Raw genomic sequence first — 26,336 nt, forward strand, 5'->3', positions numbered from 1 at the left:
TCAATTTTTGATTTGGGTTTTATGCATTTTACTCTTAAAATTTAGAATTTTTTACACAAAATTATATTTTAATATTTAATTCGAATTCTAAAGTTTCCTTTTATTTCTATTTTAAAGTTTCCTTAGTTTTGTATAAGGTAAAACTCTCTAAGAGTTCTACCATGATTGAAATAAATTATTGTAAAAGAAAAGTGTAACATAACAAGACAGTATTTTGATAAAATAAAATATTTATTTCAAAGTGTGATTAGTGCTTTCGAAGTTTTAAATATTCGAAAAACACTTCAAATTATAACAAAATTGTGTTTTTCAGGTATTAAATGCGTATAAAGCTCAAAATAGTTCAAATAACAATTTCGAAAATTCGAATACTATATTCGAAAATTCGAATACCATATTCGAAAATTTGTATACAATATTCGAAAATTATTTCAGAACATACGCAACGAATGTAGAATTTATTCTGAAGTATGTAATTTAATTTTTGAGAATGTAAAGAAGTCTGTACGAATATCTCTACAAAATGTAACAAGAATTTTTTTTGAAAAATGAAATTTTTCTATAACTTAGTAGAGTTCGAAAATAATTCTAGAAGACTCATCGCATAAGAAACGAGTGTAGAATAGGTTCGAACTGTATATTGAATCTTGTGACCATGTCTTCATAGGAACTAGTTCTTATTAAACCACAAGACGTATATTTTGATTTAATAAAATGTTTCTAAAGTTGTATAGAGTTCGAAGATAATTCGAACATTATTTGTACATTTGAAAAATGGTGTGTATTTTCTTCCGTACTGTGTATTATGTATATTTACTCTTAATTTCAACACAAAAACGTGTGTAGCGAGCTCTAACGTGTTCAAAAATGATTCGAAGAGCATTTTGAAATGCAACAGAACTGTATTTGGATAAAAAATAAAACGTATATAAGACTGTATCGAGTTCGAAAAGGATCGAAGAGCACTTCGAAAAATATTATTTCGATAAAATAAAACTTATATAAGACTTTTGAGAGTTCCAAAATGTTTCGAACATTACTTGTACATTTGAAAAATAGTGTTCATTTAACTCCAAAATGTGTTTACGTATATTTATTGTTAGTTTTGACAAAAAAAGTGTGTGGCGAATTCTAAAGAGTTCGAAAATGATTCGAAGAACACTTCGAAATGCAGCAAAACTTTATTTTGATAAAAAAAAAAACAGCTTATAAAAGACTTCGTATAGTTCGGAGATGATTTCGAAACTGTTTCAGAACATAATCAATGCGTGTAAATTTTTACTAAATTATATAAATTATTTCGAAACTATATAACACACTTTCATAAATATTTCGAAACTATATTTTGATTCGAAATTGTGCTTATCACAATTCGAAAAAGTTTCGAAGATCCCTACAAAAGTTAGTAGGTCCGTATTTTTAGAATAAACTGTATTTAAAGCAATATAAAGTTCGAATATGATTCGAAAATCATTTGTGAAAATCAAATGTGAATATTTTTATCAAAGTTTGTGTATTTAATATTTTTGCTTTTATTTTTGAAACTAAAAAGTGCTAAGCGAATTCTAGCAAGTTCGAAAATAATTCGAAGGCCGTTTCTTAACATATGTACATGCAAACTTGTAAGTCATTCGAGGATTATTTTTTGGTTGTTTTAATATTTTTATATCAAAACCCAGTATATTTTTGTAATTTGTAGAAGTTAATTCAATGTTGAGTTGTTATATACAAGTCATTTTAGGATCAAGGTCGAAAATTATCGATATATTTTATTGTTTTTTAATTATTAATTTCCAACAACGCTACTTTTAAACTTTTCTCTTTCTTTCTTTTACTATTTCCTTTGACAAGAAAGATTAAATATATATTTAAAAAAACTCCTTGCCAATGTCCGCTGACGCGTCACTACATCCGCCCGCGACAAACCGATACAACCAAAGATAAGCTGCATAGAAAAGCACTAAGCAGAGATTAACGTATATAATGTGTGTATGGTATATGCGTTTTTTCCACAACATAACGTAAGTTTAACACTTTTTTATGTCTATTAGAGCTAACAAAAAATTTACAGGTTCAACCAGTCCCTGCTGCAGACAGCGATCTATATACATATACTCAACTTAGCGGCTGTGTGTATGTGTGCGAGTGTGTGAATAAAATATGTAAATAAAAGCGGCGTTGCCTTTCATCAGCGGTATGTTGCTGAGTGCTGACTTGCCAGTTGACTGGCCGGTCAACTTGTTGCACGCAAATGTTGCGCGCTTAGCTTTTTTCAAATTCTCATGAGCATGTGCTTGGGTGGGTATGTGTACGTGTGTATGGGTGTGCGATATTTATGGCGAAAAGAAAGCAAAAAACCGTAAAACAGTTAATAGCTTATGACCAATACTAATGCAATTGAACGGTTTTTGCATGCTGCTATTGTAGACTCGTTAAATTATGAGAATATCATTTCCTCATTGAAATGACTTTGAATATAACAACTCAACACAGTTAAAACAACAACAGCACATGGAAAAGTGTTGAACACTCATTTATGCAAAGTATTTAACGGCGGATAATAACAGCATAATTAGCTTGCAACAAATTAAAATTGTTAAAAATAAATAAAATCAAAGCAAAATAAAAACAGAAAATTGTAGCAAAAAGGAAATACAAAAAAATTAAATTTTTTTAAGTGCAACTTTCAACTTTTTATGGTCATAAATTGAAAACGGCACTTCTCGCCTGCCACTGTCACCTTTCTAACATGTTTGGCAGCAGCAATGAGCCTGCAACAGTGCAGGACGCGGCTACTGCCACACGCCAAGTGTTGCAACACACAAAGAAAAGGAGGCTGCAACTATTGCATACATGCCAACAACAGCCATTAGCAGCTTGCCAACAGACAACTGACCAACTGAAAGTGCTACCATAACCTCAGCGCCAACAAAACAGAACGCTGATGCAAAGCGCACACACACATACATGCAGTTATAATGCATATTGGCAGCATGCAAAATTGGTAAATTTCCAGCTGCTAGTCAAGGGAAGAAAATGGGAAAATTGTCTGCCACGAATTTGCAAACTTTTACACTTGAATGGTTGGCAGGTTGTGGCTGCCGCTGCTGCTGGCGGTAACTGTGGCACAAAGTGAATGTGCCACAAAATCGGTCGCTGGTAGTGTACCACATTTGCCAATCGCACATACACCACTACAATTATAAGCATACAATTGTATACTTGCAACATGCAACACCAAGGTACGTGCAACAGCCACTGCAATGCATAGCCACACAACCATACAGGTGGGTATGCATGGCTGTGGTACTCTCATAGCTTAAAATATATACCCACACACATGCTCATAGACAAAGGTGCGGCAATTTTCAAGGCAGGTGCAACATGCAAACCAACGCCTGCCTGCCTGCCAGCCAGCCAGCCAGCTAGTCAAACAGCCTGTCGCAGCGCATTTGCGCCAATTCTACTTGTCGATATGAATATTCTGCCCTCAATACACATACATCCACCATGGGTTTATTGTTGTAGTTGCTATTATGCTTTTCCTACTAATACTATTGTTCCTCGCTGCATCTATGCTATACTTCTAGCAGGCTGCAAGACTTGTTCTAGATGCTGCCTATTTCATGGCAAAATTATTGAGTGAGAAAAGTGAAGTGAACTGCACTGAACTCCAATAGCCGAATGCGTGACCCTTATCGTGTTGCATATACCAGTTGGTAATAAATACAAATAAAATTATGTGTGTGTTTATTTGTACAAATTTTTGGGTAAACCAATCCCAAACAGATGTTGGCAGTTGCACATTGTAGGCCAAAGGCAATACCCTTGTTTTGCTTTTGTTGTTGTTGGCTTAGCTATTATTTGTGTTTGGTGTTTTTGTTGTCTATTGCAATTTGGTACTACGTGCCTATTCGCTTCCTTTTCCCCTTCACAGTCAGTGTGCAGTGGCACACAGGTAGATTTTTTGCACTTGTGGCAAGTAAGCGACCGCTTTTTGTGCTGGTTTCTGAGTTCAATATATTCCAATAGCGGTACGTGTGGTTTTCGTATTTGCCAAACAATAATATTAAATTCGTGGGTTATTTCATATGAATCGCATGTGTTATTACATTAAGCAGACATACAAAAAAAGCATATATACATACATACATACATATGTGTCACATTCGATTCGTAGGTGTTTTCTGTGGTGTGCTGTTGCACCTTTGCCGTGCGTTGGAAGTGTGGATTACGCAGCTGCAGCGTACTGTATTTTGTTGCTGAAATCTGTTTAAGAAATTTTTTGTTGCTGCATATGTATTTGTTGTATGCTTGACCAAGTTTAGCCGCTATTTTGTGGTTTGTGGCAAGCTTTAACGCGCCCACGAAAAGCTTAGGAGATTAATTTGCAGCAAAAACACATTCTCACAGCCACCCTACTTATCTGTTGCTAAGGAATATGCTAACTGTGCTTTAGTCAAGACACTTACTCAACGAATGTTAGTCGAGTTATGAACCTTATTTATATGCGATGGGGTTTTTTTTGACCCAGAAAGAAATATCAAAGACCTGATAAGATGCATATATAAATGATTAGGCTCGTCACTAGTTGATTTAGCCATGCCTGGATGTAAGTCTTTCTGTACATATTCCTACTAGTCCCGTAGATTTTTAGGTATCGCTCTGAAACTTTGCTCACGCCCTTTTCTGACCAAGAAGCTGATCATTTGTCGGAATCGCCGATATCGGATGACCATAGCGTATAGCTGTCATACAAACTGAACGATCGGAATCAAGTGCTTGTATGGGAAACTTCTTTAGTTGACGAGATATCTTCACGAAAATTGGTATAAATTGTTCTCTAAGGCAATAGTGTAGTTTCCCAAGAAATTCTTTAGATCGAACCACTATAGCGTATACCTCTCATACAAACTGAGCGATCGGAAACAAGTACTTGTATGGGAAACTTCTTTAGTTAACGAGATATCTTCACGAAATTTGGCAAGGGTTATTGCCTAAAGCAACGTATATTTTTTGAAGAAATTACTTAGATCGGATGACTATAGTATATAGTTGTCATACAAACTGGCCGAACAAAGTTCAAGTTCCTATTAGGCATCTTTTGTATTTGTGAACTGTACTAATACTTTTTTCATGTTTTTCCTCAAATGTCTGCATTGCCTCAGCGCTTAGTTAGCCTGTGAACATATGCTAATTGTTTTCCACAACTCTTTTCGCATTTAATAAAAATATTAATAAAGAAATTACGTAATTTCTCTAACAACTAAAAACGCAAAAAGTAAACTTCATTAAACAAAATGCAAAATGAAAAAATTGCCACAAAAGCCTAACTGGCAACACATTGCATGTTAAGGTTGTTACAATTGTTGTTGCTGCTGCTCATAATGAAATGAGCAATATGGCAATTGCAATGCTAATGAAGAAGTCACAGAGGCTGGGAATGACGAATTCCCACTGAGCGCACACAAAACTGAAGCAACATGTAGGTATATGTCATATAAAAGCATGTTGCAAGTGCGGTTGGTAAGCCGGCGCAGTGAATGAATAGTTGCATAGCGGCATTACATAAACCACAAGCGCCTGCAACAAATTCAAAATGCATATTGAGTGCATTTGACAGCAAAAATATTGAAATACGAGCAGTTGCTTGCTTAGCAGCAGTACAATGGGAAATTATGCAGACGCCGCGGCGGCGGTTGTTGTGGCGAAGAAGCTGGCAATCAATTGCCAACATCTATAATTACCATGTGAAAAAGTTTAATTAGAATTAAAATGAAAAGCATTATAAAAATTGGCATAAAGTGTAGGCGGTTAGCTAATATATAGATATAGTAATGTGTATCGTCAACTAAAATGCAAAACAATCTAACATCAAAACAATCGAAATTGAGTTTTTTGTTGCCTAAAACTCGCTACAATTTTTTACATACATGTAGCATAAGATTTTCAGCTTCCGTTGTCAGCTATTACCGAAATATAACCTATATATAACCATTTTGAAACCACTATATAACCATTTGATAACCAATGTATAACCATTATATAACCAAAACTCAAATTTTGTTTCAAAATGAATATTATATCGTTTTGCCTTCGCCTATAAACTTATGAAAAGTGATGTTAAGATATTTTGCATTTTAGGTGACGATATAGATATGTATATAAGTAATTATATGTACATATGTATATATTTGAATATGTAAGAAATTTGTATGTATGCGTTTGCCACCAATTAGCCATCACCATCAGTGTGAGCAACAATAATAATAATATTATAAACAATATGATAAGAATCGGCGACAGATAAAATTAAAATGAGGCGGCCGTCACTTTACATAATACATACATAAGCTTATTTGTAATTGTTGCCAACTCAATTAATGAAGTCATGCAAGCAAATTGTTTTACTATTCTTGCTGGCATCAACTTTATTTTTGCTTGCTTTTTGCAACAGCAATTAAAAAGAAGAATTATCGCAGCAATATAAACTTTGTAAAAAGAACAACAATAAAAAAGCAGCAAAGTAAGCTAGAAGTTTGCAACAACAAAAATAAACAATAAAGTAACGCAAAAAAATTGTTTATGTAAATTAGGCGACTGCAACCGAATAATATTCTCATGCTTGTAATACAAGCCTGTAGCTGCGCTTGCACTGCAACACGCTGCTGCATGAAAATTAAAATGCAAAATCTAGCCAAAAACAAAGTGAAGCAGAGTTTTGCTACTCTTTTTTATTTTAATATGTTTTTACTCGCTTTCTGCAGTCCCACCTCGAACTAAATGTAAATAGCAGCAAACAAACGATGAGACTCAAACGATCAAATCAGCGGCTGAGCAGCGGCAGAGACAGTCAGCACCAACTGCGCTTCTAAGCAGGCAACCAAGTGCGGCGCAAGCGCTGGTCAGCTGAAGACAAACGAGCCAAACAAGCGACGTCTGCAGCAACAAATCACCAAGCCAGCAAACTAAGAGGCCACAGCGCGCTCCAACAGCCGTGGCACTAATATGTGGCAGGAACTACGTTAGCCGCACAGGCCATAACTCGTTCGGTACGCCAAACAGCGCCCCAAGCAAGAATGTAATGCAAAAATTTATTGTATATAGATCAGCGGACAGGAGTCGCACACAGAATATATTGTGTTAGTTGCTGGAGGAAGCGGAAAATAAAAGCATAAATTGGGAAGCAACAATCTAGCTTTAAGCGATCGGCGCGCGGGATTGTTGAGTGAATTTAAGACTTTTTAATATAGTAAATTTCCGTTGAACTACGTGAATCAACTTAGGACAGATAAAAAATTATTGGAACGAACTTTCTATAATACTAAAATTATTTAAAGGTCACGAGAGAGATCCTAACAATTTTTTTATATTTATTTTGAATGCCAATGGTACAGAGTGCAGTTAGGACCCAGCATTCATTATTGCATAATATTCGATCGAATAGACTACGCCCAGCACGCCGTGGAGAAAATATAATAAGAATATAGCAGCCGTAGTTGAGAGTGTACGCGAAGACCGTGGAGGGTCATTTCGGCGCCGTTCGCAGCAACTCGGACTAACGTATGGAACGACTTGTCACATTTTACGTCGAGATCTTAAATTGAAAGCGTACAAATTATGGTTGTACAAGAACTGAAGCCGCTAAACCTCCCTCTTGAAAAGTTCCAAGAAAATCCGACGTTTTCGACCCTAATTTTGTTCGGCGATGAAGCCTACTTCTGGCTTAATGGGTATGTAAACAAGCAGAATTGCCACATTTGGACGAAGAACAACTTGAACGGATTCAAGAGCAGCAATTTCATACAAAAAAACAACGGTTTGGTTTAGTTTGTGGATTTATTGAGAGGTCATTTCGGTGAGAAGGTAATTTCACCTTTTGGGCCGGTTGATTGCCTAAACTTTTTTCTATGCAAAGTCTAAAGTCTATGCGGATAATCCTGCTTCGATTCAGGCTTTACAGCGAAAGATCATGCATGTCATTCGCCAGTTACCAGTCGCAATATTCGAACGAGTCATTGAAAATTGGACGCAACGGATGGACCAGCTGAGACGTAGCCGCGGCCAACATTTGATAGAGATGATCTTTAAAAATTATATGTTCTTTCGAATAATAATAAACACTCCCCGCTAAATTTGAAGTTTCTCAGTTTTTGCTTTAAAAAACGAGGGAACTTCGAAATAGAGTAGCCCTTATAAAACCAGAAAGTATTTTAATAAGAATAATGAGCAATTCAAAACAAAAATGAACAGAAAAATTTGAGACCAAACAAAATATATGTATGTATATATATATGAGCGGAAGCAGCCTACAAACGGCAAAACTATCTCACCTCCGACAAGTGAATAGCACAAAATGAAGTGCGACAATGGGCAGCAACAGCAGCGGCAGCAATATAGCAGCAACCTGCCACGACCAAACCATGGCTGGACATTTGCACGAGTGCGCATATTGAAGAGCCGTAGCCGGTGAGCAGGCCACAGCGCGACTTGTGTGTTAAGAAGGTCTCCACACTGCTACACATTTTACGGCAACAGCGCCTTTGCCGATCTTTAGCCCGGCTGTTACCGCAATTGTTGCTGTAGTTGTTGGTATGCGCATACGCATTCGTATTTGTACTACTTGTCGGCTTGGCCGATAATAATCACCTGAAAGTTGGAGTGTGCGCGTCCAAACAAAAAGTCAAATCAAAGCACCCAATGTAAGCAAAGCGACTCGGGCGGATTTTGTTGTTGTTGCAGGCGTCAGAGGAAGCACCGAAAGTCAGATGAAGGCGCAGTGTGCGCGATCGGATTTACAACCTACGAATGAGCGTAATAAAATTTGCTGCCTATTGCACAACGACGACGACTCCAACGACGACGACCGCGATGGCGATGACGAAGACGATGACGGCGGCGAAGGCACCAAGCACTGGTCGGTGGAGGCAAATGGACGAGTGGCGCGGCGTTGGGCGAGAGGGCGTGCAGTAAAAATTCAATCGTATGGCGGTGAGTTGCAATTTTATTGGCCACAACAATAACAATGCGCACACAACAGCCTGCAGAAAGTGCCACAAAGGGTTCAAAAGACGGCACTGCGGCAAAGCGCGCCAGCCAGCAAGCGAGCGAGGCATTCGAAATGCATTTTGACTTTGTGGCACAGGTTTTGTCTGGCGGCTGCTGGACCGCAACGACGAACGCAGCAGCATTAATCGAGCGCAACGACAGAAAAAGCATGTCGACCGCACTGACGATGCACACATGTATGTATGCATGCATGAATGTTTGTGTGTATATTATTTTTTAATTTAGGCCTTAAACCTTGATTTGTATGGACATGCGTGCAACAGGCAAACAATGCCACAAGGGCGACCTGATGTGCTGGCCTGGTAAGGCGATAAAGCGATTGCGCGCATACTTATTTTCAACATTTACAATGCAATCACATACGCGTGTGTGTGTGTGAATGTTGTAAATATGTGTTTATTAAAAATTATTGCAATGCGTGCTACAACAAAAGCAAATATGTGGTGAAAAAATTTACGAAAACGGGAATGCAGCATAAAAATAGCGAAAACAGCTTGACTGCGTGACAACAACCGGCATTATGGGCTGCTGTCTTAATATTTAGATGGCGAATTAAATCGTAAAAGGGAATGTGAATATATGCATGCGCGAAAAAAATAGTGGAAATTGTTGTAGTAATGATTTTTTTTGCAATTTCGCGAATATTTATTTTACTTGATTCAATTGGAAGGAACTGGAGTGACAACGAATGGATCATTTGGCAATCAAAATCAATAATAGAGTCAAAACGCCAAGCGTTAAGATATTGCAAACATCGAGAATTTATCGAGAATGCTGCAGGAAAGGTCTAGAGCAAGGCACTAGGTAAACAATGGAGCATATCTTGTGCTTTTGTCACGCAAGACTGCGCTGTAAGCATCTGGTGTCTCACGGTCTGATACACTGGAGGAAATATCGATAGTCAGGCCACAGAGCCTGTTAACGTTCGCGTGCAGCGCAGGCATGCTAAAGGATGACAACTCCTCATGGACCTAGAAAATGAACTCCATTTAGTATCGCAAAGGACTAAAACTGGTCTAAGCGTGGCTCATTGGCCTACCAGATTAATCTAACTTAATTTAACCTACGATAGTAACGACTCGAATAAACCGAACAGCTTGTATTGGCGAATCGAAGATGCTTGTGATATTTGATTACATCAAGTCGGCTGAAAGTTTAAAAACAACAATTCTTCCACAGTGCATGGATTTTTGGAAAGCTTTGTGCAATTACCCACGTATTTACCTTCAAGATGTACAAACTCCTATACCCTGATGAGGGTATATTAAGTTTGCCAAGATGTTTATAACACCCAGAAGGAACTTCAGGGGCCCTATAGAACAATTTATGAATGTTCAGCGTGACGTGAAAGATGTTCTTCAGTCTGCCTGTATATACTAATCTCTCAGTATTTGAGGTATTGATCTGAGAAACTCTTTCGTCAAAACCGTCGATATGGGACCACTATAGCATAGCATGCAAACTGACCGACCAAACTCAAGTCCTTGTATGAATATATTTTTTATTTGGTGAATTATCTTCACGAAATCGGGTACAGGTTATTATGGAGGCCAGTGTTGCAATCACCTAAGGTATTGATCAAATCGGAAAACTCTAAAATAATTGTTTTACTTACTAAGTGACGTTAATTCGACTTGAAGATTGTCTATATCAAGCAACGTGGCTAGAAAGAACTAGGAAAAGGTTTTCCATTGGTTTCGATGACCGGTTACTTTTTCGGTTATATACCTATAAATGGTATTATAGCTTATTTAAAAAGATTTTTCTTCGCTCCCCTCCGAAATAGCAGAGATTACCCCCTACAAAATCATTTGAAACAAGTTTACAGTCCAACTAATTTATAAAAAAAAAATCAAAAATTAGTTGTTGCCACAACAAAGTGGTCTGTGTATGAGCGATGTGGCAGAGTCATTTGATGCGATGAGTTAATTAAGCAACAATAGGCGAGCGCAACAAGTGAAGCAAATCAAACAAAATCAAGTTTTTCACTTCAACACAGACATGCTGCAACACAACTACAACAACAACAGCACTGAGGCAAATTTTCATATAAGAAAAAATAGCAGTACAAGGAAAATAAAATATGCCTGGCAATAATAGTAATTATTATAATGGCGGTGCAGGTATGCAATGTCGTTAAGGCTTAGCGTAATGCGTAACATTTGCGGCAACAAAAAGTACAACAAACTATAGCACTTAACCACACATACCGGCTACGGGGGCATGCAACTATAGTCTATAGTTCTAGGCACTGCCACTGCTGCGTAACAAATTGCAAGGGGTAACGCTGTGGCAATCATTAGCTCCATGACGTGCAATGGGCGGTCCACAGTATGCGGGGGGTTGCCATGCTGTAGTGGCAATTTATGCAAAAAGTGCAGCGCTGGGTGCACGGGAAAAGTGTGTGCGGCAAAAGTGGGCGACGAGAATGCAAGTTTTTCTTTTACTTTTCAGCGCTAAGTCTTGAGAATGCGCAAGAAAGTGAATACTCACAATGGACAAGTGAAATTCGTTATGCGTCTGCGTGTGTAATGAGTGTGAATGAAGGCGGAGAGTGTGTTTTAAAGAAAATGCTACTTAGTACTTGTAGAAAAAATTGAAATAGCAGATAAATGGCAAAGAAATTGAAACCGTTAGTGTATGCTTTAGCAAGAAAAACAGGCATATCAGAACATTCATGAGATGGAGAGGGAGAGAGAGAGAGAGAGGGAGAGAGAACGAGAGAAAGAGTAAGGAAAACAGGAAAGGTAGTATGGGTCCCTTAAACCTGACTGATTGTATAAACTTGGTGATCAACAAGAGAGAAAGAGAGGCAAACCACAGAAAACGGCTGATTAATAAAAGAGCTTTCAAGAGAGAGCAAAAGATAAAATAAATTATCTGGTGTTCATCAGAGCTTTCATGAGATTTAGAGAGAGAGAGAGAGAGATAGAGTATATTTTTGTAAGGAAAACAAGCAAAGTAGTATAGATCCTTTAAACTTGACTTGGTGATCATCACCGGTTTCATAAGCGAAGAGAGCTTAGGAAACATCTGAGGAATAAGAGAGCTTTCAAGAGAGAGCAGAAGATAAAATAAAACATTTGGTGATCACTAGAGCGATTATTAGAGCTTTCATGAGAGAGACAGAGAGTGATAGAGAGAAGAATATTATGTACTGAATCGACTTCAGCAAAGAACGATTGTGGGAAAGCTTCCATGCTTTAAGACAATTCCTGTGTTATAGCTAACGTATCATCCAATTACTAAAGAAATAAACTTTAACGACACTTTTATTTTGGGCAAAACCTTTCAAGCTTTCAAAATATACCAAAAAGCCTTGGAACTCTCTACTTTCGGTATTTCATCGGATTACTAAGACCGGTGTGCAAACTGAACTAAAAAAAACTGCATAATTTTTATGGTTTTCAGGTTTTTTTTTTCTAATAAAACTTTGTAGACTTAATTTTCCTCTAGCAGAACTGGGTATGAGCTTTATCTATAAAATAGCAATGATAGCGGAAATTCGAAGGAAGTAGTCAAAGAGAGTATATCCCATAAGGGTACTCGTTCTCTCGAAGTGTTCTCAAATTACTCTCTATTACTTGTCAAAGTCTTTTCTGGCGAGAACGAACATAAAATAACCGTTCTTTAACGGAAACACGAAGAGAGGAAGAAAGGTTTTCGTTTTCTCGAACCTTTCTAAAATTACTGTTTTCCAAAACTACTTTAGTCAGTTTTAGACTTGCCTCAAATTATTTAAAAGTTTTTTACATTTTCTTGTCAAAGTATTTTCAAACGAGAAGAAAAGGGTAAGCATTAGCAAAGAATGAAAAGAAGTTCTCACGCTCTCCGAGCTGAGAGCATCGATGATACTTAAGGAAAAAATGCAAACTATTAAGTAAAATTACAATTATTCAATTGTATGCCGATGCTCAAATACCAAAATTATATTTGAGGCATAATAAATGCAAAGATAAGCGTTTAGCGGAGGTGGAACAGCATAAAGTATTTGAGAAGCGTACGAAAACATTTTTTTTAGGGGTAGCAAAAATCTTTGTGCTGCTGAAAGCACGCAAAAATTTAATCCTACACACATTTAGCGAACAATACGCACACGCATTGACCGAACAGCGGACAACAAAAGCACACAATAGCCACATCAGCATGTGGTGGCCGCGAAGAGCAAAACCCAAAGATTAAATGAAGATGCGCACAGCCACTTGAACGCATGAAATATAAGCGCAAATGGAACTCGTTACTCATCCACTTTGATATGTCGCAGCCAGGAGTCATATAAACATGCATATTTATACATATATGCAACACGCTTTGTTGCATGCGCCATTTGCCAGGCGCAACAAGTCTTTTATGTCCAACTGCTGGCAGGCGCAACGCTCTTCAAGCTTAAAATTTCAATTCCACTACATTTCATTTACATGCAGACAATGTGGAGAACAAGCTAAGTTGGCACACATACAGTTACCACATGTGTGAATGCCGTAGAAAGCGCATATGGGGCATTAAGTGGAAAAGCCTCCGCCACAGCACACCCATGCAAAGGAGTTGAGCTGGGGCGCACAGGCAAATTGCGAGTAGGCGCAAGCAGCATGTCAAGCGAGCGATGGCACTAAGATTGAAGCGACAATGTTGCAAACTGGCTGCTTGGACTATAGCCACAACTACGTTCTACTGCGTTTGTTGCTTGCCACATATGACGGACGGCGCAAGCTGCCATTATAGCCTTTCCGTTTTGTGACTGTTCCTCACTATCGCGCTGTGCCTTGCGCCCACGCGCGCATGCTTGTCACTTGTGCCTGTCGAATATCTTGAGTTTGTGCAACAAATTTTTATGCCTGTATATTGCGCATGCGCGACCAATTTAGTGCGCGCATCTTCGCAATGCGAGTGTCGCTGTCAATGCTGTGTGACGCAGATTGCGGTAACAAGTTCTTGGTATACATGCGCCTACTTGCCGGTTATGTGCGCGCGGTGGAGTGTGCGCTGCAGCAACTTGTTTGCTATGTGCATTATTGTCAAGTCACATTTTTATGGTGGACCAACTGGGATTTTCGGTAGTCCGGAGCGGGACGGACGGGCAGTGACGGTCAAGACATATAAATATGTATGAGCGCATTGTAGCAAACCGCGGCGCGCGCAAGTCTTCACTACTATTAAAGCGCTCTTCTACTCTACTGTTGCACGCGCTGCTCTGCTGAGTATCTGTGCTGCTGCAACTTGCCGCATGTATGTATGCTCGTTTTTTTTCTGTATGTAAGCGCGCACGCAACTGTGACACATTGCTTATCTATTTATGTAGCACGCTCTGTCTGGCTGCCTGCCGCGAGCGCGCCTTGGCTGTCCAAGCGTTTGTCTGTGCGTTCATTAAGTGCCTGTGGTTTATGCGCCGCCTCTTAATGCTTTCAAGTCGCAAACTTGACAGCTGTCATTGCGAATATTTTTTACTCCCCCTTAAAGTGTGCGCAAATGAGCGCTTAAGTAGCGGCGAAAAAATGCAGAGACACGCGCATGCGCAATGCGCGCTAGTTTATGGCTGTTGAGAGTTTTAGCAGCGCAGTATCTTCGTAGTGGGAAAAATAATAAGAATATTGCTACAAAACAATTTTTATTGGCATGCAAAAATTATGCAGACACAGTTGAGCTTTTTTCCAAAGTCGCGCTTTTCTCAGAATTTCGCTGCGTGCTACTTAAGTCAGGCGCGCTGCCGTTTGCATTGTTGTTGGCGGCATTGGATCAAAAGCGGGCAGCGCGCCAATTAGCACATCATAAAACCATTTTAATTTTTAGAAAAATTTTAATAGAAATTCATTTAATGTTGCTTTTTTATGAGTTTTTGGTTATGGATTGCTTTGAAGCGGCGCATAACTGTAAATTGACTTCGTAAAAGTAACAATTTGAAGCACGAGCAATAAAAAGAAGCTGTCAAGCGGGCGACAGCAGCACCCGCATACGCCGCAGACTCGCTTTGACATTATAACCACTTGTGTCTACAATAGCATCTCCAGCGCTGTCTTCAAGCCCAAAATGGCTAAATCAAATTTCTTAATAAATCTCATTGTTCTCCTAAAAGGAGTTAGAGATAAATCAATAGTTGACCATAAAATAATATAATAAAAGCGGCGGAGGAAGACTGAAGAAAGCAATATATGTAAATATGTAAAAGACTAAGAAAGCCAGCAGCACAATTGCTTTGGACTTTTGTGAATTTTTGTTGGCGCTTGTTGTTGTTGTAGACCCAGAGTGCTTTTCGAACACGCCAAGAGCATAATTGCAGCAGCCAAACAATGCGAGAAAATTATCGAAAATGAAGCAGAAGAAGAATAACAACAACAAAGCAACAATTTGACCACTAAAAAAGCAAATAGACAAATATGTAAATATATACTTATGTATATATTTTTTAAGCACACACACATTGTTGGGCACAATGCCTTTATGTGTGCAATGAGAGAACAATTTTGTACTTCTGGGTCATGAGTGGGCCGGCTGTCTTTTCAAAAGCTAGAACAAAGGGTGTACAATTTGCTTTGCCAATACAAAAACAATCACGCCAAACATTGTTGCTGTTGTTGTTGGTATTGCGCGCTGTTGGCGTAATTGCTTGCAACAGTAATGCGGCTTTTGGCGCTGTCATTCACACGCGCGCAAAGCGCACAGTGTCTGCCGAAGACGCGGTCTAAGTAGAAGGCTAGAAATGGTCGGCGGTAAAAGGAGAATCAATTGTATTTGCGTTGCCGAAACACTTCCAGCGCCAAATTGCTGACCGCTTACGGTGTGAAAGCGTATATTTGTCCACCTACGCAGGCGCAAAGGAAATGAGCGGATGTGTGCTTACATACTCGTGCCTGGGAAGGTAAACATGGATGTGGACGCGGTTGGATGTGGGAGTGTTGGTGTGTCTGTTTGTGGCAGGAAAAGTCTAGCGGATGTGAAAACGCAAAGTGAACTATTTGCAATCAGAAATTGCTAAACAATTTTTAAATTTTTAGTAACTGGGAACCATGCATTTTGCATAAGGTGAGGTTTGACATAGATAGTAATCCACTCTCGCAACAAATCAGGCACTACTTTCAAAACATTTCGTCAAGTTCTTAAAAGTCTAAGCCCAAGTATTAAGACTTTGGTAATTTGCACCGATATTCATTTGGGTCCAAAACGATTGGATTATTGGTACGAAGTGAACTCGGGTTCTGAAAGGCTCTTATATGTAGGTACAATAACAGAAACAACATAAGACCAAAACCAAAAAAGATCGAATTATAAGAAGCGAACTCGGGTTCCGAAGACCTCTTATAAGAAGCTACAAGGACAGTAAGAATATAAGACCAAAACGATCGGATTATTGGTACGAAGTGAACTCGGGTTCTGAAAGCCTCTTATGTGTAGGTACAATGACAGAAACAACATAAGACCAAAACCAAAAAAGATCGAATTATAAGAAGCGAACTCGGGTTCCGAAAAACTCTTATATGAAACTACAAGGACTACTGTAAGAACATAAGACCATGTTTTCAAATCTAAAAAGGAGATCTCAACTACATAAAAGAACATAGGACCATGTTTCCAAGTCTAAATAGGAGATCTCATGTAGTCATACCTAAGTATCCGCTATTATTAGGGTTCAGAATTTGACTCGGGTGTATAAAAACTCCGACAGGGCATATATTTTTTATATATATACCATATATTGACAACAAAAGTAACTCGGCATTATCAAATACCAATTAGAACATAAGTTCATATTCTCAATAAAGGAGATAAGTCGAAAGTAGTCTATACCGCAGTGTCTGAAGTTCATTCGGGCCCAATACATTCAGCTCTATTTACGAGTATAATACTCAACACAGACAGAGGTTGCCAAAAATACTTTAGAAACATTTATTGGCAGCTCCAACTACAATAATATCAAGAATTAAAGCAGAATCAGTCTAACATTCATATTTTTTGTATCAAACGGAATATTTTTGGACGTTTTTGCCATGCTCTGTTCTAGAAACGGTTGTTGTTCTTGTTGTTGTAGCGGCAGAAAATATTCCTCAAGTATTTTCGAAACATGGTGCTGAGTTGACAGTCCTTGGCCGGATAAAAATCCGGGTCAATGCGGTTACTAAAACCCGACTGTCGTGGAAACGACCTCTTGAAGCGGTCATCCAATTCGGTTAGCAGCGCATGGAATAAGAATTGGGTGTAAGGGAATACGAGTACTCAAACTAAATTAAAAATAAAGAGTTAAAGATTAAGTTCATAAAAGACAAGCTTGATTTTATTAAACGTTTTGCAGTCTTTTCAACCGAAACTTTGCTTAATATCACAGGATCTCCGTGTCTCCCGTGACTTTCCGCCATTTACCAACATCTACAAAGCTATTCAAATAGACAATACTAAACATATGCACTACAAGATCATTAGCTAAAGTGAAATGAGCTCTGCTTTACATTTTCGAAGCCATAAGCGCCAAAAACTGAAATGCAAATTTCGGCTAATCCCAAATCGATCGCCAAATTCGGACCATTTGTAAGCAAATCATGTTACTTAGTTGAGCATCAAGAAAATAAAACCGGTGCAAATAAAATGTAAGCACAGCACTGATAATGCGCCTGCAAGATCTATAACAAAGGCACAAACGTCAGAAAAGTCAATGCAACAAACATAATAGCCGATCGAACGTACACACTGCAGTCGCTGCGCCAGAGTTCAGGCGATGTTATCGCACTAAGACGAAAACGAAAAATTTTCAACGAAAAACAAATATGCAGCTAAAGCACAAAATAAATTGCTTCGCAAGCGAAAAGTAAATAAAACTGATTTTAGGGTTCCAGCAGCAGGCAGCAGCCATTGTAACGAGATCATGAAGATCAATGCGCATTTATGGACCACAAATGAACAAATCAGGGAATGAGTATAGTTTTATTTATGGTATACCCATGTTTATAGTTGCCAACAGACCACCTAAGGTAGACGCAGCAACGAAGCTTTATCAGCAGTTCCATGCTAAAATGAACTCAAATGCATCACTGTAATGGATGCATGCGCTGAACCGGGACGTAGATCTCACTCCCGAAGTCGTTGATTTTTCGCTGTGTCATCGGTTTCTACATAAATTATGTGTGTGCTTTTGTGTTTATGTAAATAAAAGTACAGTTTTATATTTCAATATTAAATGAAAGTGCGACGCGATCGGCGATCATGGCGATCGAGCAAATAATTTTCGAGTTTTACACAGAAAATCAACACAGAAATTAGGCAAACAAAGTGTAAATGGCAGCAGAAAACTGCTGATAAAGTGATCGCCCGGTAAAGCACCGTGGTGATCGGCAGTTTGTACTCATGTGTGGCAAGCAGGCGAGTGTGGCATGTTGGTTTACGTATGCAGAGCTTTTGGAAGTAAATATGCGTTTCTTGCTTATTCATGCTAGTTTAACTTTATTATTTTAAATTTCTTTTACCAAAACTTTGACTTTTACACTTATTTTCCTCGCACATTTCTTCATAAAAGAACGCTGATCGTCTGCGATCAGCCATCAAAGCACGACTACTTCAAAGCTGCTACAGAACTTTATGGTATATAGAGACTTTAAACTGGATATACCAACTTGAGAGCACTTTGATCTCGCATTTCTTCGCGTCGGTGGTCGTTTGGTTTGCTGCTTGGCGTTCGAGACTGCGGCTGTCAGCCGAAGTGCCGTTGAGTGCCGCTTACTCTCAAGCACACAATTTTCTGCAGATCATTTTCAAATTAGTTACTTTTGTGCATTCGAAATTTCAGCAAAGGTAAGTGAACCAAAATTTCGAAAAATTATTAAAAAGAAATTGTGAAATCAATTCATATTAGGGTGGTTACAAGTTTTAAGTGCTTGCAATATAAACAAATCAAAGCTTAACAAAAAGCGAATTCCAGTGAAATTACTCAACCTTTCTGACACAATATTTATTTTTGGCATTTATTTTATTTTTACATAAAAATATTTTATTTTTTATCTCATAACGCCCGGATACATTCATTTAAATCAGATTGCTGGCTTACATATATAATCATATTTATGATGTATGTATATTTCATTTTTTTCTTCAGGGCGAATTTTTTACGTGCAGCCGATGTGTTGAGATATACGAAAGCCGGCCAATTATTATTCAACGCGCAAGCGCATGCATATTAAAAGTGTAAATTTGTATTTGAGATTGTTTTCAACGAGCCCGTACATACATGTTTGTATATATGTTTAGTTTCCATACTGTTGCTGGCAATTTAATAAAGCGCACAGCGCATTTACTTCGGCATTATTCAAAAATCTGCTTTGAAGAGAAAAAGAAAGAAATCAATCCTTTGACGTTTGGGGAATTTTTCATGTCTGCTGCAAAAATTCGTGCCAATAAAAATGCTTCGAGGATGACAGCGCTCATAAAGCTGTCAATCAACTGTCAAATCGAGCCTGAAGTGAAAAGTGAAGCGTTAAAAGCGGGTAGCGAAATTAGTTGGTTCAGAGAGAGAGAGAGGAGAGAAAGAAAGAGAGAAAGTGAATTCGTCAGTTTCAATGGCTGAAATTTGCATACAGAGAACCAAAAATTGACTTATAAATATAATAAAAGATTTATTTCACTTATTTCAACCTGAGCTTTCGTTATTTCCTTTATTTTTATTGCTTCCAATATGTTAAAATATTTTGTTTTCAGTTAACTTGAGAAGCAGAAAAACAAAGAAATATGTAAAATAGTAAAAATGCATTGTTATTTCACTAAATCACAAGAGCTTTCAAAAATTTCGCAAATTAAAAATTTTTCCAGATAACCTCTAGTAATTTTAAAAAGTAACCATATGAAACCAAAAACTATTTCGATGCATTTTTGATCTCTATACAAGCTTTCATTTGAGCTTTCAGAAAGCTTTTTTAAACACTATCCAAAATCGATAATTATTTCGAAAAACTAGAGCTTTCATTATTTTGGGACGAGCTTTTGAAAAAAACTAGAGCTTTCATTATTTTGGAATGAGCTTTTATGTTTATAAATAAATTCAATATTTTGTGAATAAAACAAAATACACTATTTTGATTGACCGCTTTCAGAAAACTTTTTTGCAATATCAGCAGAAATCGCTACTTTTTTGTACTTTATTTCGAAAAAAACCGGAGCTTTCATATTTTGGGAATACATCTAACGGGTGATTTTTTTGAGGTTAGGATTTTCATGCATTAGTATTTGACAGATCACGTGGGATTTCAGACATGGTGTCAAAGAGAAAGATGCTCAGTATGCTTTGACATTTCATCATGAATAGACTTACTAACGAGCAACGCTTGCAAATCATTGAATTTTATTACCAAAATCAGTGTTCGGTTCGAAATGTGTTATTAAATGTTTATCGACAAATTTTGTTCAGCGATGAGGCTCATTTCTGGTTGAATGGCTACGTAAATAAGCAAAATTGCCGCATTTGGGGTGAAGAGCAACCAGAAGCCGTTCAAGAACTGCCCATGCATCCCGAAAAATGCACTGTTTGGTGTGGTTTGTACGCTGGTGGAATCATTGGACCGTATTTTTTCAAAGATGCTGTTGGACGCAACGTTACGGTGAATGGCGATCGCTATCGTTCGATGCTAACAAACTTTTTGTTGCCAAAAATGGAAGAACTGAACTTGGTTGACATGTGGTTTCAACAAGATGGCGCTACATGCCACACAGCTCGCGATTCTATGGCCATTTTGAGGGAAAACTTCGGACAACAATTCATCTCAAGAAATGGACCCGTAAGTTGGCCACCAAGATCATGCGATTTAACGCCTTTAGACTATTTTTTGTGGGGCTACGTCAAGTCTAAAGTCTACAGAAATAAGCCAGCAACTATTCCAGCTTTGGAAGACAACATTTCCGAAGAAATTCGGGCTATTCCGGCCGAAATGCTCGAAAAAGTTGCCCAAAATTGGACTTTCCGAATGGACCACCTAAGACGCAGCCGCGGTCAACATTTAAATGAAATTATCTTCAAAAAGTAAATGTCATGAATCAATCTAACGTTTCAAATAAAGAACCGATGAGATTTTGCAAATTTTATGCGTTTTTTTTAAAAAAAAAGTTATCAAGCTCTTAAAAAATCACCCTTTACCAAAGCAAATTACACTATTTCGATAGATATCTGCCTTCTAAGTAAGCTTCTTCTAGATCTTTTTTAATACCAGCAGAAGTGTTTTATAATCTATTTCGAAAAAAAACTAAAGCTTTCATAATTTTAAGAGGCGCTTTTTTGTTTAGAAATAAATTAAACATCTCATGAATACCTCTATGAAAAAGCAAATGCATATGATATTATAATCATGACAAGGGTTCGTTTGCATTGTGCAACTACGTACTAAGCTGCCTACTCTTTTTTATCTTATTATCTCCATCTTATATGATTGCCTCAGGCGAATGGCTTATCAGCATTAATTTCTTCAACATTTCACTAAAAATTTCAACATCATTAAAATCAATTTTGATTTCATAACGACTGTGACGGGACGTCAATTCGTGCGTGTGCGCATACATCATCCAGCACACACACACACATATGTATGTTCATATGAGCATAAGTTGACGCGTGAAAGGTCAGTGATCAACGGTCGTACGACAGACAGGCTCTGCCGATTGGCTAACCTGGACATGGTGTGCTCAATTGGGATGAAAAGAAAAGCACAGCGATTACCGGACCCATGTCTGTATGGTTCATAAGGAAAAATGTAGGTAAAAGCGGCTTACGTTCACATATGAATATCGCTGTGTTGCTGCGTAATTACGGCGCTGTAAACTTGACGATCAGTCAAAAAGAAAATAATCATATTCCCACAAAAACAAAAAATCAAATAAAATGATGAACGCGACAGCGGTGGCGATGATATATGAATGTGTGCGGGAATGTGCGGTCCATTGAATGGATGAATGTCAGAATACATGGATAATGTAACTAAACAAACGTATGGAGTTAATAGTCAGTGGCTGATGACTCCATGCCATGTGCATGGAGAGAGAGCATGACAAAAGCGCGTGCTGCTATCAAGCTGTGATTTATGTACATATGTATGGAGTATGGACGTATGGATATACACAAAACTCCGTCGAAAGTCTGTAATTATCCGAAGATCCTCAATCAAGTGGCTTACTTTGCTTCACTCAGTGAGTAATCAAGCGTTAAGCTAACAGTATTGCGGGGCTACATATATATACTTACATATGTACATTAAAGAGGCAGCGATATAAAAATTTCCACTATCACAATGTTCGTAGCAGTTAAATCTGGAGTCACATAAAGTGTAACTGCTATTGTTTTAATAATTAAAAAAGAGAATTATATTTACGTCAGCTCTCGCTAAAATAACCATAAAAAATTTGGTTTAAATTATCCACTCGATCACATATTATCATAAAGTCTATATAAGGAGTGTTTAGCATCGCCTAGTTTGTGGAAGGCGCTCTCATAGCACCTCTCAACCTCTTCAACCATGTAAAAATTCTCTCTTTAAAAGAGCACTACCTAATTACCCTAAGGACTAGAATGACGTCAGCAAAGCGGTTCAAGTTACCCAGTTGATCATAAAAGATCAAAGGGTCAATTTGTGGAGTATTTAACATAATCTATATCCTGATGTTTGAACAGTACTCTGAAAGTTACAGAAATCACTCTCAGAGTACTACTGAAACATTGAAGGAGTGATTTCTATAACTTTCAAACATCAGGAGATGAAAAAATCAAAGGCATATCCATATATACTTATTTAGTGAGTTTTATGGGGTTCTCGTAATCCAAAAGTTTGCTCCAGAAGCACATGCTATTTTATACTATAATTATTATACCAACTTGCATTATTATTCAAACTTTAAATTTAATTGTTTCAAACACCAAAAGATCTCCTCTTAATTATGAAATTTTATACATTTATTAATTGACTCTCCGTAAATGCGCCCAAGCTCATTTAATGCCTGCATTTCGTATTACGAAATTATATCGCATCTATCCTGCCAGTTGCCCAAAGCAATAATGCGCCTCAATAGCCAATTCAGACACTTTTCAAGCTAAAAATCCAATTCTGAATCATTGTTGTGCCACTAGGCCATTGTTGTTGCTTGCCCTCCGCCCGACCACAACACGGTGATGAGCGCTTCTTAAGACTTTCGTTTTTTCAACTCGTTCATTTTCGTCGCTACGTTCGGTTGTGCCATTCTGCGCCAACATTGATGAGTCCCTTTGGGAACCTTTTCACATAGCACACGGACTTCGATCGCAAGCAGCAAGCTTTTGCGCGATCGGCGTACTTTGAAATGGTTTTTATGTTTTATTTGTGCTTTTTGAAATGAGTGAGTAAAGCGAATGAACAGACAGGCGAACGAAAAAAGCAAAGGTGTGTTAAGAGTGAGTGCGAATATGGCAAGAGGGGATGTTGGAGGGGCGGCCGGCACATGAGCGCGGTAGACTTTTCTGAAGATTTAATGATTGCATTCGAACGTCGGCTGTGCCTTATTTGCCCTTTTGACTGCTTGCCTTTGGCTGGCGGACTGGCTGGCAAACTGTCTGCTTAGCTTTGGTTTTTTTATGTTTGATTTCGCCGTTCTTTTGGTCTGCCTTTCTGTAATTTCTACTCGACGCTTAGCTTATATTCAAGTTCAACTGCCGGCGATCATGGAATGCGAGCAGCAAGCAAAATGAATAGCGTTTTAATTCGATTTCCAGTAAGTTTCTCAAGGCTTCTTGGTATATCCGCTATATGTATTTATATGTGTGTGTTGTTGTTGTTGTTGTTGCGCTATAACATTTTTAGAGCGATGAGTAAGCCGAGCATGTAATTATACCAACTGATAATGTGCCTCTTAACCTGTTTAGCTACAATTTAATTCTTTTTCGTACTTCTTCATTTAGTTGTTGTGCCTCTTTTTCGTTTTTTGCTAATCAAAGCAGTCATTTCGCCGCAGAAAATACCATAAAGCCAACGCGGACCGCAACAACAACCTGCCAAGCCAATGTAAATGAAATGGGCTGCCAAGCATTTGTTGGCCCATCAACAAATTAACAATTAAGCTTGGTAAGCAGCGGTAGCTAACGAATTAGCGGCCATAAAGCAAGACATCAATGCAAATAACTATGCTTAAATTCATTTTAGTGGCAACTTCATATGTAGAAATGTGTGTGTAGTCAGCTTGATCGGTCATTGACGGTTAAAAGCCGAAATTTACATACCTTTTTTAACTATATGTATGTGTGTGTGTTTATATGTGTTCAAAGCCTAATGGCTGTTGGCAGCAAGTTGAAAGCGCCGCCGCATTTGCTCGCATTATTTCATTGGTAGTCACAATAAAATCACTTCATTGCTTGTAAAGCACAAAAAATAATGGTTATGTTAATCGGGCCCAAATAATGTGGTAGCAATAATAAAGCATATAAAAAATAGCAAAAATAAATTGAGTTGACAACGGAAATCAAGCAAGCAAATGGAGTAGTATACAAAAAAAGATAAAAAAAATAAAAAAAATTAAAAAAAAAAAATTAAAAAAATTAAAAAATTATTTAAAAAAAAAATTAAAAAATTATTAAAAAAAAATTTTTTAATGTAAATAAAACAAGATATATTGTTATATGTACATTAATGTGAGACACAAACTACGATATCAAATGTATGACTTAAATCTATTATATACATATACTGAGAAAAAATATTCCAGCAACGAAAAATTTAGCTGAATTTCAAAAGGTGTTGATGAGCATTCATGGTTGGTTTTTTAAGTAACAAAAAAATATGTTTTTATTAAGAAAATCATAACTTTTGAATTGCTTAGAATAAAAATTTTTTACTTCACATACATATTCTCACAAAAATTTCTGAAAAAAATTTTTTAGGAGATATTCTTCAAATTTGTAAAATTTATAGTAAGTATTCATATGCCTCTATTATAAAATGCCACTAACAAATAACACAAAATTTTAAAATTTAATACCTATTAAGTCTACGTAACGCCAAACGCTTTCAGCAAATATGCTTTTCATGGACAAAATGTGGTCTTGCGGTGTCATTGAGGTTGACAAGTGGCAATAGCAAACCATTGACTGACGGCATAATCTTTTACAAATGATACAAAATCGTATAATTTATCATTCTTAAAAGCTAAAGTATATTTTACGCGGTTTAGCTGCGATTTTTATGGGAATTAACTAAAAAAAAGAATTATGAAAAAAATATATATTTAAATAAATTAAAAAAAACACTGAGCGGCGCAAGCGGTTAAATTTATGATTGTTAAAACTTGTGGTAAGATTATATTTTTATGTATATATTTTTTTTTTACGTTTATTCACAATAAATACGTATGTGTTCGGCGTGTGCAAAAAATAGGGGGAATTTTTGTGTTTTTGATAAAATATTATTTATTCATTAAATAAAATAAAAATAAAAATGAAAATGGGGAAAAATCAGAAAAAATATTTCAAATATAATATGAATCGTCTATTCGATATGAAGCACCTATGTCAGCGCTACTTCCAATCGTCGCAACGATTCTGAAACTCAGGGATAGGCTTTGGCTCTTTTAGCGATTTTCATCCAACTGTAACTACAAGTTATGTACTAGTTGGATATACGAGTTTGCTATATAGAGATATTTGTAATATTACAATATTATATTTGAAATTTTTCTCCCATTATTTTTAAAATAAAATTTTTTTTTATTTTATTTTATTTTTATTCTATTTTATTTTACTTTTTTAATTTAATTTAATTTAGTTTTTTTATTTTTAAGCTTATTTTTTTAATTTTTTTAATATTTTTTTGTTTTAATTTATTTTATTTTTTTATTTTATTTATTTATTAGCTTTTTTATATTTTTTAAATTATTTATTTATCTTTTTCTTTCATCAAATATTAACTTCTTTACCTATAAACACACCTAAACTCATTACACACATTTTCCCTTTTTTCAGTTCTCCTCCTTCGCTGCTATTTGATTAACCTGTCAACACAAACCCAAAATTATCATAACCTGCTTCACACATTTTTGGTTCACGCTGCTATCACTGGCACCCCTGCACTTAAGTCGGCTTAATTAAAATGCCAAATATGTCGCGCATGCGTAAATACCCAAATAATAAAAATATACATATGTGAATCCATTGTAATGTACGCCATTCTGTTGATAATGTTTTAATTGCGCGCATTGTTTGAGGCTTTTCAATATTTTAATGGCGCATAAATTCACAGATAAACAAACAATAACATATACTGCGTACGAAATAATAATAATAATAATAATAATAA

At 37.1% G+C, this 26,336-nt stretch overlaps 1 protein-coding gene across 1 annotated transcript in view; it reads right to left on the reverse strand.

The window, feature by feature from the left end:
* The window catches only part of LOC105233530 (neurogenic locus Notch protein), a 165,780-nt gene that overhangs the window by 83,923 nt on the left and 55,521 nt on the right, over positions 1 to 26,336 (reverse strand). The gene's annotated exons all lie outside the window — the stretch shown is intronic.

Source organism: Bactrocera dorsalis, chromosome 4 (assembly GCF_023373825.1).
Source record: "Bactrocera dorsalis isolate Fly_Bdor chromosome 4, ASM2337382v1, whole genome shotgun sequence".
NCBI lineage: Eukaryota > Metazoa > Arthropoda > Insecta > Diptera > Tephritidae > Bactrocera > Bactrocera dorsalis.